Here is a 15,092-nt window from a genome sequence, read left to right on the forward strand (position 1 = left end):
TCAGAAGAACCTTCTTTTCTACGTAATATAGGTAAAGCTGCAGAGAGAATTACATAGATAAATTGGCCCAAACATGGGTGCTGTCATTACGCCCCTTAATGGTATTTTTGGAGAGTAACCCAATCTCTGGAAAATTCCTCATCAGTCCATCTGTGAGCTCTCATGTGAGTAGTTCTCAGAAGTACAGGAGCCTGTGGTCATTTGGCGTAAAAGTGATGTAGGTGGTGAATCTCCACAGGGTTTTATTTTGCTTGCTCTTTCCAATTAATGTGATTTCCTCACAGGTCAAAAGGATGGATCAGTTGGTGGTTAACAAGGGTGGTGGTCAAAATAGATCCAGCACATTGCCATACAGTCTGTGACTTGTTCCCTGCTCCCTTTCTCAGCCTATTGACTCAGCAGAAATGGTGAGAGACTGCCCTGCAGTGGGGGAGCACAAGAGTTAGGGTCTATATTAAAGGCAAGTCCCAGTGGCAGACTCTTATACCACTCTTGATAAACTGCAAGTTATTAACAATAAGTGTCATACAACCAGACTGCAGTACCAAAACTATATTAATGAAAATGCAGCATGTTATGTGGTTTTAGAGGACTGCAAGTGCTTTCAAGAAGGATGTGCCTTTTAAGAATTTACATGTACCTAGAAAAATGGGGCCTGATGTTAGTACTTGCCTTTAACAAGGTAAATCACAACAATATTAGCAGCTTGACAAGAAGAGTCATCATGAGTCAGGGTTTTCTTTGCAGTTCGTCTTTCCTGAGGGTTGTTCTAAGTTATTCTCTAAAGGGGTACATCTCACACCAGAAATCACTCTGAAAGGGTACCCGAACAAGTTCTGCTGCTTCATTTCTTGTTGGAATATTGGCATTTATGCAAATTGGAGACTTTATTTCTCACAAATCTGCATTTAATATTCCAGCTGCCTCTTAATTCAGTTCTGAATGCAAAGGAAGTCAGTCCTGAATAGTATCTGAAGATGTTGGATGTAGAGTGTGTTTCATATGAAACCATTGTAGGCACTTTAATGATTTTCAAATAATTAAATATACTGATCTGACTGTCCATGAGAGTTGGTCAGTCCAGAAAATCAGCGTTTCAATGAAAGCCACCAGAAATGAACAGTGAAGGGGTATTTTCACGAAATGGATCTGTGCTTTATTCCAGAGAACATCTGTGCACTACGTTTAAGTTGAAATACTTTTTTTTTAAAATCTGTGAGCAAAACCAACAACTGCTCTTGGAGAATTCCCCTTTTGTACGGGTGTTTCTAGTGCTGCTGCTGTTTGGTTTGGAGTCTTATCCAGAGCTTAACTGTAGATTGCAAATCAGAAGAAAAGCATCATGAACACTGATCTGGGCAAATTTGGGTAAAGAAGTCATGATCTACTCCATGGTGTCCTCAATGGGTGTTTTTGATCAGTTATTAGCGAGGCACACAGTGTCTCCCTCTACGTGGTGATGTGGCTCTGTGGACAGGGTAATGATGGGTGAGATTAGACCCACTGTCCTGCCAGCCCCCGCTGCTCTCCTGGCCATGGGGATACCCAAGCCCAAAGTACCATTTTAAGGCTGGTGTTCAAGGGGAGGGGTGTGAATTTATAGCCACTGTTTATAGGTGCCTGCAGGGGCTATATAAGGAGTATCGGTTGAATGACTAAAGGTTAAATTTGCAAATGGGCTGGTTAGAAGGAGGCCTTGAATTCTGAGTACTTGCCTGACAATCCATATTCTCTGGGGCTTTTCACTTAGGTGTCGATCCTCTAAATATCTTGGTCCAGAACCCACCAAAGGACAAGCTGAATGAATGCCATTGTGCTATTTGCTGATGCAGTTTGCTTTTTCAATTGAATTCTGTTCAACAAAGTCTAATTCCTTTTGATGTGATATACTATCATTTTGCTGGACACATCCATACAGTTCATTTTCAGCTGGTTAATACGACACAAGAAGCTCCTGGCTGAAATAAGTGTAAATTAAATTGTTCTAAGTGAAGAAAATCCATCCCTCTACAGCAGTTCAGCACAGGACCTATTCACTTCTTACTTTCCATTTATGGTAGCTGGTTTTCTTTTTTTTTTTTTTTTTTTTTTTTAAAGCTTGTCATATATAGGTCACAGAATAATTTATGAGAGTGAGAATATAATTTTCCCATGTAGAAATGTAAAGCACCAGTACAGGGTTTTAACATCTTAGTAATACTGATTCAAGAGCTTGCAATTCTGAATTTTAATGCGAGAACCCTGCCCACTGTGTGAAACCAGACCTCAGGTGGTGCATGGCGATATATGAACCATTTATTGATCTTCTGTAATGGGATGAATTTTGCCTATCAGACTTTGTGAAAAGCAGCCGAAGTTTTAGCTCAGTGTCTCATCTGTGCACCTAATTTTAATTTCATTATTACCAGCAGTTTGGAGTCTGACTTGTTTTGATATTAACAACAAGTATTTGTACAGTAGTCTTCCTAATTAAACTGAAATGTCAACTTTATGCCTGTATGCAATCTTATTTTCTAATTTAAAGTTTTGTTCTGCAGGAAATGTTTTAATTTAAATTACTCTCTTTGGGGAAATTTATTTCTTTTGTGACTTTCAAGTAAATTATTGTATTTGAAATAAACAAGCCATGCAATAGAACTGTATTGTCTCAAATGTATGAAATAGAAGTTGGACTGCTGCGGAGCTGCAGAGAAGGGGTGTCTTGAGCCCTGACCGAAGGGCAGCCCTCCAGATGGGCTGCTGCAGGGTCACGGACTCCATGGCTCCAGAGGCTGTGAGGTTGGGGGTTTTAGGACTTCCTCTCTTCGCTGCTGAGTAGCTGCAGAGATTAGATAGGGGTTCCATAGATTTCTCTTCTGCAGACAATTTTGAAATATTGGAACTTTTTTCTGGATCTGGATGGAATTTTAGCATCTCCGCATGGCTCCATGAAATATGATGACCCTTCAACACAAAGCTCTGATAAGCATATGCTTAACTGCTTTTCTGAATCAGGACCACACAGGGAGAGGCTGAGAGACCTGAGACTGTTCAGCCTGGAGAAGAGAAGTTGCGGGAGGAGTTTTATCAATGTCTGTAAGTATTTGCTGGAGGAGATTAAACGATGGAGCCGGACTTTTCTCAGTAGTGCCCAGTGAGAGGACAAGGAGAAATGAACACCAACTGACGTATATGAAATTGTGTTTAAACATGAAGAGAAACCCTTTTTCACTGTGAGGGTGGTAAAACACTTGCGCAGGTTGCCCAGAGAGGTTATTGCCAACATGTGAGATATTAAAAAACGAGCTGGCCGCAGCCCTGAGCAGTCTGCTCTCACTGACTCTGCTTTGAGCAGGCGGATGGACTAGATGGTCTCCAAAGGTGCCTTCCCACCTCCACCGTTCTGTGGTGCTGTGAAACTGGAGAGAACTTAATCCCTAGCTGGGGATGCCACAGGAAGGGGACTTTTTGATCTGGGAGTTGATGCTCAGCCTCCATAGCCATTCCAGCATGATACTGAGGATGCAGCGCTGTTGTTTGTGTGAAGCTTTTCAAGGGGGAATCTGTGCCTTGAGTATTAGATCTTTTTTTTCACCAGGGGATGTGCTGACGTTCCCAATGGTCCCACATTAAAACAGAACAAATAGATGAATTACTGGGCCCAGACAGGGCAATGGCAAAATTCCCAGCAAATTTAATGGAGCCAAGAATTCACCAAAGACAAGGTATTTGTAACAGCAATGCATTTATGTTATATCTGAAGCTTGTTTACAAGCTTCTGGAGTACTTGTCTTTGACAAACAATCTTTACAGAACATCTGAGTGTCTAACTGCATTGAAGCAGAGCCATTTGCAAGTGGTTGTTGAGGGCTGTATTTAAAAATGAAACAATGTCATTCACAGTGGAACTATATGCAAAAGCTGCTCTATATAGAGCAATAAGAAATGCACCAGACGTTCCAAAAATTACAAACTTTTCCATCTTTGCGCATCTGAAAGACTTGTGAAATCCGAAAAACAACCCAAATATAATCCCGACAGCCGGAGGTTAATATTACATCATAATAAACAAGGGGGGTTGGATATGTTTAAAATAATGGTCTTGAAAGGTTTACCCTTTGTTTCCCCTAATTTTGTACCCGGCACTATTATACCAGGTTCTGCACGAAGTGTTTCTTAGAAAAATGCTATACAATGTATTAATACATTCTTACTGGTGAGATTAGTTGGGTTTTCAAACTGAAGGTTTAGAGACATGAGATTTGCATACATATTATCATTGCATGGGCAATGATAACGCACATGTGCATTCAACACAAAAAGTTCTATGCAGTGTAAGAGCCTGTCTTAATAGAGAGCATCCTTTGCATTTCAGGGTCTGCAGGTCCTGAAAGTGAGGTGCTCAATGCATGTTGAGAGCTGAAAATCTAATCAGACTCAGTCCTCCTGGAAACACATAACCCAAGCGTAACCCAAGTGCACTCTATACTGAAAATTCAGTGTGAACCATTTGCTAGATAGTGCTACAAAGAGGATTCTTATTTGAAGAGGACCAAAATTCACTTTGTTTTCAACTCTGTTCCACCTCAAACTGTGCAAAAAGTGGACCTCAAAGACAGTGGAATTTTTGTCACAGTATTCGTCTCTTGCCGCAGCCTGGTGAGATTAGCTGTGGTGCTGCAGAGCAGCCACGGTGGGCTGTGAAATGCCACTCTCTGTAACGCAGGCACAGTCCTCTCTCTTGCCCCAACAGCTCCTCCAGCCTGGGCAGAGCAGGACAGCATTTCACCTCCCTTGTGGTCTTCTGTGTAGTCACAGGAACAGAAAGAGGCTGCATCACAAGCAAAATCAGGCCCTTTTTGTTCCACTTCCAGATGTGCAAAATTTGAAGATTTTTAATTAACTCAGTTGTTTTTGCCACGTTTGCAGAATGAATTCTGTATTAGAAAATGTTTAGTATTTCTCTTCTCGCCTGCCACATCTCCTTCAGATGTGTTCGTAACACTCGCTTTGTGGTTGGGAGTGATGGGGAGATACAATCTATTTGATAGATATTTTCTTCAGCAAGATATTGAACATCCATAACAATGCTTCACAGTTATTAGATTTAGCCATTTTCAAAGAACAAAGCAGAGGATTAAGTTCCCAGTTAATTTGTCTCCTCTTTGATAGCTTCTAAAATATTTTTCCATTCCAAGTTTAAAAAAAAAAAACAACAACACAACCCACCCATGTTCTCTAAGTAATATCTGTAATGTTGTTCCTTACAAAGAGTGACAATGCCAGCAGTTGTTCCTTGGCTGTGTTCCCAGCAAGTATAATTTAACAGGTGAGAAAAAAAGTATGTGAGTGAGATAACAGTGTGATACTCTAAATTTAGATGATATTGAGGGTTTTTTTTGTAAATTGTAATTATTCTTTCTTTTTTTTCCACAGAAGGCATGGAGAGTCTTAGTGTCGTCTTTAGTAAAAACAAAGAAGGTTCTGGAGTTTGACTGAAAAAAGAGTTCTAGTTTTTCACAGGTTGTTAGAAATCAAAGAACAATTCTTTTTTGTTTTGTTTTGTTTCATGGTGTTCTTATAAAAGATAACTCTTCTGGAGCTAGTGTTAACAAAGATAGCCAGGAGCCAGGGACTTCCTGTAAATGATGCTTATAGATTGTACTTGATTAAATTCCCATTTTAGCTGGCTGAAGAGTTCATTGCTGCTCTGCAAGATGTTTGGTGGAGAGTAGTAAAGCCACTTAGCTTTCTGCTTTGACTCTTGGCTTGGACAAATCCAAGAACATTAGGATTGTCCAGTAAGTTTGAAAAACCTTCATACCTAAATGCGTTTTTTTTTCTTTTTTTTTTCTTCCTCTGTTTTGACAAAGTGACTGGCTCTGTGCTGGGATTCTGCATTATCTTGATTTTCTCAAGCCCTGGTGATGGTGTTTTGGAAAAGAGGAGCATCAGGTGGGATTTGGGTCTCTGAAAAAGCAAAGGGTCTGTCCTGATTGTCTGATAAATGGACAGCAGATACCTGCCTGGTAGGTTTCTACAGAGGAGCGTACTGAGGTTATGGTAGGAAATCTCATTTGGGTTGCTCTTACACAAAGAGACCCCAGAGGTTCAGATCATTTTCCCTGAAGATGAAAGGTTCCTTTTACTTGAAAAGGCACATTTTGAGGCACAGCAGAAGACTCTGGTGTAGCTAACCAATATGACTACAGGTAGATTTTGACTTGGTGAATTTAGGATTCTGATCCTGCAACAAGACCACTTATCATCAGGGCAAAACTTGATGTTAAGACACAAGAACTTACAGTCCTATATCTTGTAGATACTTTCAGAAGTCTTATCCATTGTCTCTATGATCAAGGGTAATTATGTAGCAACTGTGATTATCAGATTTTTCCGTAATATTAATGAAGTCTGTTCATGAAGAGATAATGATCACTGTTTTCCAAGACTGCAAGAATTTATCTGATCTTATGTAAAATGCTACCTGATCTCATATGTGAAATGCTAATTGTCATTGCTTTAGGAGGGAGTAAAATCTGTATTCTACATCAGTATCCCAATTTTATTACAGTGAATGATAGAATGTAGCTCTCTGTGAAGTGTGTCTGTTCATTTCCAAAGGCCTTTGGTTGCAGAGCTAGGAAATACAAAGAGTCTCTAAAGGACATCTCTCTAAACTTCTTTTAATGTGTCTGCATTTTGTTAATTTATTTGGAAGTTATTTTTTAAAGCCAAATGTTATTACACAGTAATGTGCAATATTTGGCTTCTTTGATTAAAGATACGTTATGGTTTTGAGCCTATTAAAAAAAAATTAAGCATCTCAACCTTGGAATTTGAATTGAAATATGTAATGATCCATGTATTCTCTGCTCTGATTAGTCTGTTAATCGATACAGATTTCAATATTCTTATATTTTAATAACTCCTTTTCTTACCTTTTGTTAGCATTTGTCATTTTGATGGTCTCCACACATGTCTTAAAACCTAAGCACCTTCTGCAAATGTTATATTAAGAGTATAATAATAGAAGTCAAACAACAGGAAGTCATAAAAATGATATTCATGTTTTCTTTCCATTTTAACGACCCAAAGTTTGATATTCTTCTTTCACCACTATCTCTACTTCAGGACTGATCCCAATGGTTTCAGTAAAAATGCTCAGAGAACAGAATACTATTCAGTGTCAATAAAATGACAGAATATAGCCTTAGAATGCAGTAATTTTCCACTATTAAGTATTCCTACCATAAGTCTCTTTAAAAACAGGGAGAGAGAAAAAGGTATAGGGAAATAAACTTCCGTCCATATTCATGGAGAAGCTAATGGATAGCATAGAAGGTGTTCACTAAGACAGTGTTTTCAGTACTAGACATCTTTTATGTTAAAAATAGTTATTTTAGTTTCAGCCTCTGAAACCTTCTTTCAATGACTGCTGCCCAGTCAGTTTAGAGTATCAATTACTATATAGTTATACAATTCATCACAGTTACTGAAATTAAATATAAGTAGAATTATATGACTTAGTGTTTCAGAATCCTTCAGCTGGGTTTATAGTTCAGTATAGTTCTTTATAGACAATGACAGGTTATATGACAGGCTGAGAAGGAGGCTGGATCAGAGCTGAACTAATCTGTGGCTATCATCTCAGCAACACTTTTCTACGGCCTTCAACCACAAAGCAACCAGATTTGGAGATTCCACAGTTCCCTGAAAGCAACTGAAGTGGAGAAAAGCAAAGGATTCAAAAATACACGGACAGAGACCACTCTGGATTTTGACCATGATGCTGAACGTCAGAGGAGATGAGTTGTACTCATGTCACACAGATTATTTCTGTTTGTGGCTCAGAGATCTATGCTGTAAGCAGTGTGATCAGTCTTTGCTCTGGCTGCTGCAGCTTTCTGTAGGTGGTTACACTTTATTAACTGGCAGGACAATGGTGTTTTTCCTTGGGAAGGAGTAGAGAAAATTAATCTGCTTGCTGACGCTCCACAATGTCATCTGGTAGGAAAGCAGAGTATAATCATCTCTCCTCTGCAGTGCTGGCAATAAAGGGTTGAGATCTGTACTCTCTGGGAACTGTCTGTGAGAATATAGTGAGGTGGTATATTGACTTTCCTGATTATCTTGCTGAATGATCTTGTATTATAAACTTCTAAGTCTTACATCTACATACTTCTGTCATTGTGTAGCTAGGGTTTGCACTTGATCGTACACGTAAGCACCGTGTAAACGCCTAGTCTATAACCTGTGGCTGGTCTCTGACCTTCCAAGAGGGTTCATCTGACCTGTGGCCTGTTACTGACTTCCTTGTGAAGGCCTCCCAGAAATGCACAGGTCTGCAATTTGATGCATGTCTGTCCAAAGCTTTTGGGGAGGAAAATGAGTTACCGTGCATACGCTGCTCAGTCTACACGCTTGCAATCAGATGACTCGTCATGGCAGGAAATTAGGCCAAGGTCTATGCCATGGCAAGGAGTGTGGGCACTGCTGGCCTTGCACCAGGTAGACGAGGTCTAGTGGCTCTGTCACAATTCGAATGTGTAATGTCACAGCTGACCACAGATGCGAGCTGTGAAAAAAATATTCGTAGACCTCACCATGGAGAAAGCCAGGCTGGCAGAGGAAAGGTTAAACAGAACTTTACTTGAAATTGCAAACATCAGTGTGATAAGTAGCTCCAAAATAATGCAATATAAGATATAAGATGGTCTGCATATGAAAGAAATATACAGTCTACTGACAGCAAGTGAGAGTGAGAAAAGCAAACACTTAATACACAGATCACTCAAAATTCCTCCTTAGAAATCACTGGTAAGTTGGCTGGCCTACTAGGAGAAAAAATAATGTTTTTCATGGATTGAGTTTCTAAAAGGTCCTGAGGCATGTGTGGATGGGAGTTTCTGCACAAACCTGTTCATTTAAAGCAGAACGTGGTACAAAGCTGTTAAGTCTAACTAGTTGTTTGTGCACAGGCTTGTTTTCCTAGTCTTGATACTGGAAGATGTCAGCTTTTCCCTCACTTTTCACATCTCTGTTCTGAGGTTTTCCTGTCATTTTGTGACATGACAAATGTGAGTGGCCATGGGGACTTGGGATCCGGCCATCTGCCTTCTGCAGCTCCATGAAACCTCTTAGCCTGTGCTGGTGCCCATCCAGGTGATGGACATGGCATCCCTGCTCCTGGGCAGTGGGGTCAAAGGCATTGCTGCCAAGCTTGGTACCCCATGGGAAAGGAAAAGTGGAGCTGATAGGAGCTCATTGGCTTGAAAAGCACATAGGTTTCATGTCACTGTGAAGAAAGAGGGGGGAACTTGTGGGAATATTTTTCAAAAGTCAGCTTGAATGTATAAAGAAACATTAAAAAAAAAGTTAGTTTTATTGGAGCTCCCTAGCCTCACTTCCAGGGGTGTGATTTGAGGATGATGACTTTGTTGGGATGTCAGTCTGAGACAGCACAAATGCTGGGGTATAAAAACACTAATATCACTGCTATAACCAGGGAAGGAGTTGTTAAGGGACAGGGGAGATAAAGTGGCTGCAGCCCACCTCCATTACACGTCTGGTGGATGTTGTCCCAGTCACGGGCTGGAGAAGCAGTTGAAGGGCTGAGGTCCCATTGTGGCTGCTGCTGATGGCATGTGTCCTGCTGGGACGCGGGTGAAGCCTGTCTGTAAATACCAAGACTTTGGGAACGTTTCAGTTGTGCCGTTTCTATCAGCTTCCTATTTTTCCTCTGTAACAGTAAACAAACCAAATGTTTCTGTGTATGAAGGCGGATCATCTGCAGTCAGGAAGGCCTTCTGCACCAATAGTTACAATTAAAAGCAGTTTCTTTGCATCGTGAGGAATGTCTGAGCAGTGAATTTGTCATCTGTTGGGTAAATGTATAACGTTTTATTCTATCATTATAGATATAAAAGACATATCAAGTAAGCTGGTACTAAATAGAGTGATAAAACAGACAGAAACCTCATCCAAAGGGCTGGCAGCAATAACTCAAAACTAAATCTATCAGGGAGCTCGAGGGACAGAAAAGTAGGCAGCAAATCTCAAGGACAACCCAACCATCCATCTCCTCCGGGCGCTCGCCTGGAGGATAGCTGCTCGCCGTCCACATGTGCCAAAACCCTCCACCCAACCCTCTTCTCCCTTGTATCTTTTGCCCCACTGCAGGGAGACAGGCTCCTACACGAGGAATCCTGTGTTTTCTCCCAGATTTCTTCGGCCCCACGATTACCTTCCTGTGCCTGGTGCCAACAGCTCTTTTCCTTAAACTGCTGGTGAGTCTTTAGGTGCCGAGGTGCGTGATGCTGGGAAGCTCAAGCTCTCTTCCTCACTCTGCAAGTGATCTCTACACCCAGTGCTCCCATTTCCCTCATGCTTCTGTTTCTTCCTTTGGATTGATAACTCAGTGACTGAAAAATGCTTCGAAAAACATAGTCTAGGCCTTTCCTAAGGCGGCCTTGGAGCTGGCTGGGGCCTTCAGGAGCTATGGAAACACCAGAAATAACTATTTTTTTCAGTTGTAACTGAAAAAAAAGAGCAAGTGACAAATATTTTTGTTAAGGTGACTGATCTTCATGCTTGAGAAAGAGCTGACTAGTGAGCCAGTGCTCTCTTATTGGGAGAGCTCCTATTTACTAGCAGTAAGCAACACTGGCTGTCAGATATCTATCAAAAAAAGAAAAAATCATCAGAGGCTTTGTGCAGCACAGCCTGTCACCGTTCTGGGGAACGGAGGGAAGTTATAAATGGGATGTTGTGGTCACATAGGATTGGGACCCCGTAGGAGATTTGCCTTCGATAAATCAGCTTTTGGGACATGAGCTGCTGGTATCCAGGAGCCACATTGCATCCTGTGCTGGAAAGCCAACATGAAGCTGGTGGTTGGCTCCAACCACAGAGGACTTTCCATAGACCCTAGGAACAGAACATAAAACTGTGGAAAATGGGCAATATCACAGTGTAGCTCAGTTTCTTTTATTGGAGTTAATCATCAGCCAATGTACTCCTCAGCTTCAGTTTGGCTACTGTCCGCAGGCTTTGAAGGTGCTTATCAGGCTGCACTCTTCATGCTTTCATATGCCTTTATCTGACCCCTTCTGCTACTGCAGCTGGTTTACCTCAAAATAATAGATAGGAAAGCATGGCTTAAGTTTTGTTTTTTTTTTTTTTTTAAAATCCTCCCTTCCCAATTAAAAATGATAACCCATGGTAGATTTATTATTAATCTGTGAGAAGAATGCTTAAGAACTACACTTAACTTTAGATACTCATGCAAAAAGCTTATAGTTCATTTCATCCAGGCACCTTACAGACATCATTCTTATTTCTTGTCCATCCCTTTTAGCTTTCATGACCTTCATGTGATGATTAAGCCAGGTTTGGAAAGCTATCACAGTGAATTAGAGTAGAAGATGTGAAGAAATGTGAAGGCTTATGCTGATGCATCAATCAGAATCACTAGAAAGCTAACTTTCTTTCTTTTTTTTTTTTTTTTTTTTTTTAAGGTTTGGCCCATTATCACTTACCCGAGGATTATTTGTAGAGTGTTTTATTTTATGTGTCTGGTTTTGTGTTTTTTTTTTTTTTTCATAGTGACTACGGGTAAGTGGAATGCAATTAAGCATTGTAGAAACACTGGGGTAATACGATAGTCAGAAACAGCGATGTATTTGAATACCTTGCAGGTTGCTTTTCTGTTCCAGTGTCTGTCTACAGATTAAGATTGTTATAAAGCTGGAAATGCTTAAAGGATGGCTAACTAGCACACTTTCTAGAGCAAAGGGAGCTGAGATAAAAATCTGTTCGCTCCATAAGAACAAGGAAGGAAAGCCTGGGAATCCAGAGAGTTGTTTCTGATTCAATGTCATAAATGGACAAATGGTAAGACTTGGAAGCAGGGAAAAGAAAGAAAGGAAGTGATCCTCACGGGTCCAACTCTGAAGGAGAAATCTTCCCTTAAATTCGCTATTCTTTCTTAACTGCTGGCTCAATGTGAGAAGCTGGTGACAAGTAATAAATGGATTGGTGGTAATAACTATTAATAAATATGATAGTTGTAATAATGTCTAATTGCCCTTGTTATGTGTTTAATGGACTCTTATTGTACAAATACAACAGAAAGAAATATGTCTTGTACAAGAAGTATCAAAAATATAAATGTAGTGGCAGTCCTCAAGCATAGCTCTGAAGTACAGGTTAGTGTGGGGAAAAAAGCTTAAAAAACCTTAGGGTGGGTTGTTAGCGTTTTGTTTCCCTTCAGTATTTCAGCTGGGAAATTCACACCTGAATCAGAAGGGAAAGTTACATCGTGCGAGTTAAAAAAGAAACCCCAGAATTTACAAGTCTGAGTTATGCCACAAACACTTCCCCACGCGATTAATTGAATGCTACTGTAAGTCCTCATAGGTCAGCGCCAGTTTTACAGGAACTCCTCTGAAGCTAGTTGAAAATGTCCTGTCTCCATTTCATCACTCAAAACATTTGTGTTGTGTTTCTCTTGCAGCTAAAAAGTGTTTGCTTTCTCAAGATACATTGTTGTACTTCCCAGAACGTGCTCTCTGTTTACTGGGAGCAAACGGTCCAGGGGAATGAGTGCTCAATGTGATGGGCAACATATGGGATCGAGTGAGACATCCAATGAATGTGGATGCAGTAAAAGCTGTTCTTTTGCTCAGAGTGAATGTTAATGATGTTTCCACAGTTCATGAATAAACTCACTCAGAACATGAAGTTCTCAGGGGAAAAAAAACAACCTCTCCTATTAAAGAAATATGCCCATGTTGCTATTGAATCAGGAGCCAACAGTAGCAACAACAGTTGCTGACAGTATAAAAAAAAATAAAATGTTGTGCATTTTTTATGTATAGTCAGTTCAAAGTCCTAAACATACCAATGCAAAAATATCCTAGCTCTGTATGCTGACAGTATGTGGTCCAAGCCCACAGGATCAAGGCATCAGCCAGTGCATATCTTTGGCCGTATCGAGACTTGTTGACTTACTTGGATCAAGATCAGGGTATTGCTGGCCATGCCGTATGCCCAGATTTTCTTTCTGTGGATAGCAGGGAAATGAGATGTGCTTGGCGGTATTGTGTCAATATGCAGCCCAACAGCAAAGCTGGAACAGGCTTACCTCGCACATCTAACCTCCACTTTCCCTCCTGTCTCACCACTGTGACATTTTGTCTATGAAGGTGTCCCATAAAAGCACCCTTGACCTGCTCAGCCCTTCCTTCTTTTTTGGATGTTGAAGTAATGAACTCTCCCCTCTGGTCATCAGCAAGGAATTCTGGGCTGGAGCACCTCTCCTATGAGGAGAGGCTGAGAGAGCTGGGGCTGTTCAGCCTGGAGAAGAGAAGGCTCTGGGGAGATCTTATTGAGGCCTTCCAGTACCTAAAGGGGGCCTACAGGAGAGCTGGGGAAGGAGTTTTTACTAGGGCATGTAGTGATAGGACGAGGGGGAATGGCTTTAAACTGGAAGAGGGCAGGTTTAGATTAAACATTAGGAAGAAGTTTTTCACTTTGAGGGTGGTAAGGCACTGGAACAGGTTGCTCAGAGAGGTTGTTGAGGTCCCATCCCTGGAGGTGTTCAAGGCCAGGCTGGACGTGGCCTTGGGCAACCTGGTCTAGTGGGAGGTGTCTCTGTCCATGACAGGGGAGTTGGAACTTGATGATCTTTAAGGTTCTTTCCACCCTAAACCATTCTATGATTCTCTTGCAAAGATGTATCTGTGTGTTTACAGCTTGGAGAAAATCAGATTGGGTATGGACTTTGGATTTTAGCAGGAAACAGCTGCAATCTGGAGCTGGTAAAGCTCTTGGTATCATGGAGCTTTGGTGAAAGGCTGGACCGATCAGATATTATTCTAACATAGATATCTAGATACTACAGTCACAGTTCTAACAACGATTGTTATCGTTATATACTGCTACCAGTGAAAGTATCTTAATCAAATAAATAAATATAAGTCCTTTAAAGAAAAAAATAGGGGAAGTCTTTCTGCATGTTTTGCTATGGCTGCAAGTGCCACCAAAACAGCACTCACTGCCTTCATTGTGAACAGCCCACTGCAAGGGCAGCTCTGGGGAAGCCACAAGAGCGCAAGTCCGCACCAGCACCTTTTTCATCCTCTTCCAGACTGGAGTGAGAGGTAAAAACCTCATGATCTCTCATAAGGATGAGCTTTGAGGGTGCTTCTAGGTGCTACTTAATTTTTTATGCCTATAGTGGACAAGGTGTCTGAACACCCTAAAAGTCAATGAATAATTCTGACAGGAATGAGGGTGTTTCCATGTTTTTTACTCCTGCCTGGTCATGCTGTTGGCAACACAACTCCACTGCTCCTGCTATGTTTTGGTTTCTGTCTTGCAGCACTTGGGAGGCTCTGCAGACAGCGTGAAACGTGGATTTGTTTTCCTATCAAATTCCAGCAGAAGGTAAGAATGGTAAAGATGTAACATCCTGCTGTGATCTCCTAAAGTGATAATCATCTGTAAATGCCGGGTATTGGGTTAAGTCTGTTGCCCACTTGTCTTTCAGGTGTAAATGTTATTGGTCATTTCTGAAAATATTGTCCTTTAGAGAGCACCCTGAAATCCTGTGGTCTAAAGCTTTCGAGTGCAAAATATTAACCCTAAGTCAAACCCCTAAGACATCTATTCATGACCATTGTAATAAAAATACATTTATATAAGCTCTGCTGCATATAAATTCATTATGGTGGACACCAGCCTTATTTTTTTCCTCTCAAATGAAAGTTTCAGCAAGGAAGTATCAAGTAAGAATGAGCTTCCACAGTTTTAATTTACAAGAAAAGCATGCTTCATGATGAACAGCAGATAAGAGCTGCCTTGAACGGTTTACAGACTAAATAGACAGATAATATATCCAGAGATAGGCTCAAACTTTCAGTAAAGGGTCAAAAAAAAAGCTTTTTATTGAGTGTAGATTTGATTTTACTCGGTTTATTTTTGTGTTACCAAGCCATCCACATGTGTTTTTTTTGTCTCTTTATCTGGACTATAGAGTAAGGCAAGTTTTCCTAAACAGGCTGCATCAATCCAGACATTCCAGCTAAAATTCTAAGCACAAAGTCCTG

Source organism: Charadrius vociferus, unplaced genomic scaffold, assembly GCF_000708025.1.
Source record: "Charadrius vociferus isolate BGI_N301 unplaced genomic scaffold, ASM70802v2 scaffold1, whole genome shotgun sequence".
NCBI lineage: Eukaryota > Metazoa > Chordata > Aves > Charadriiformes > Charadriidae > Charadrius > Charadrius vociferus.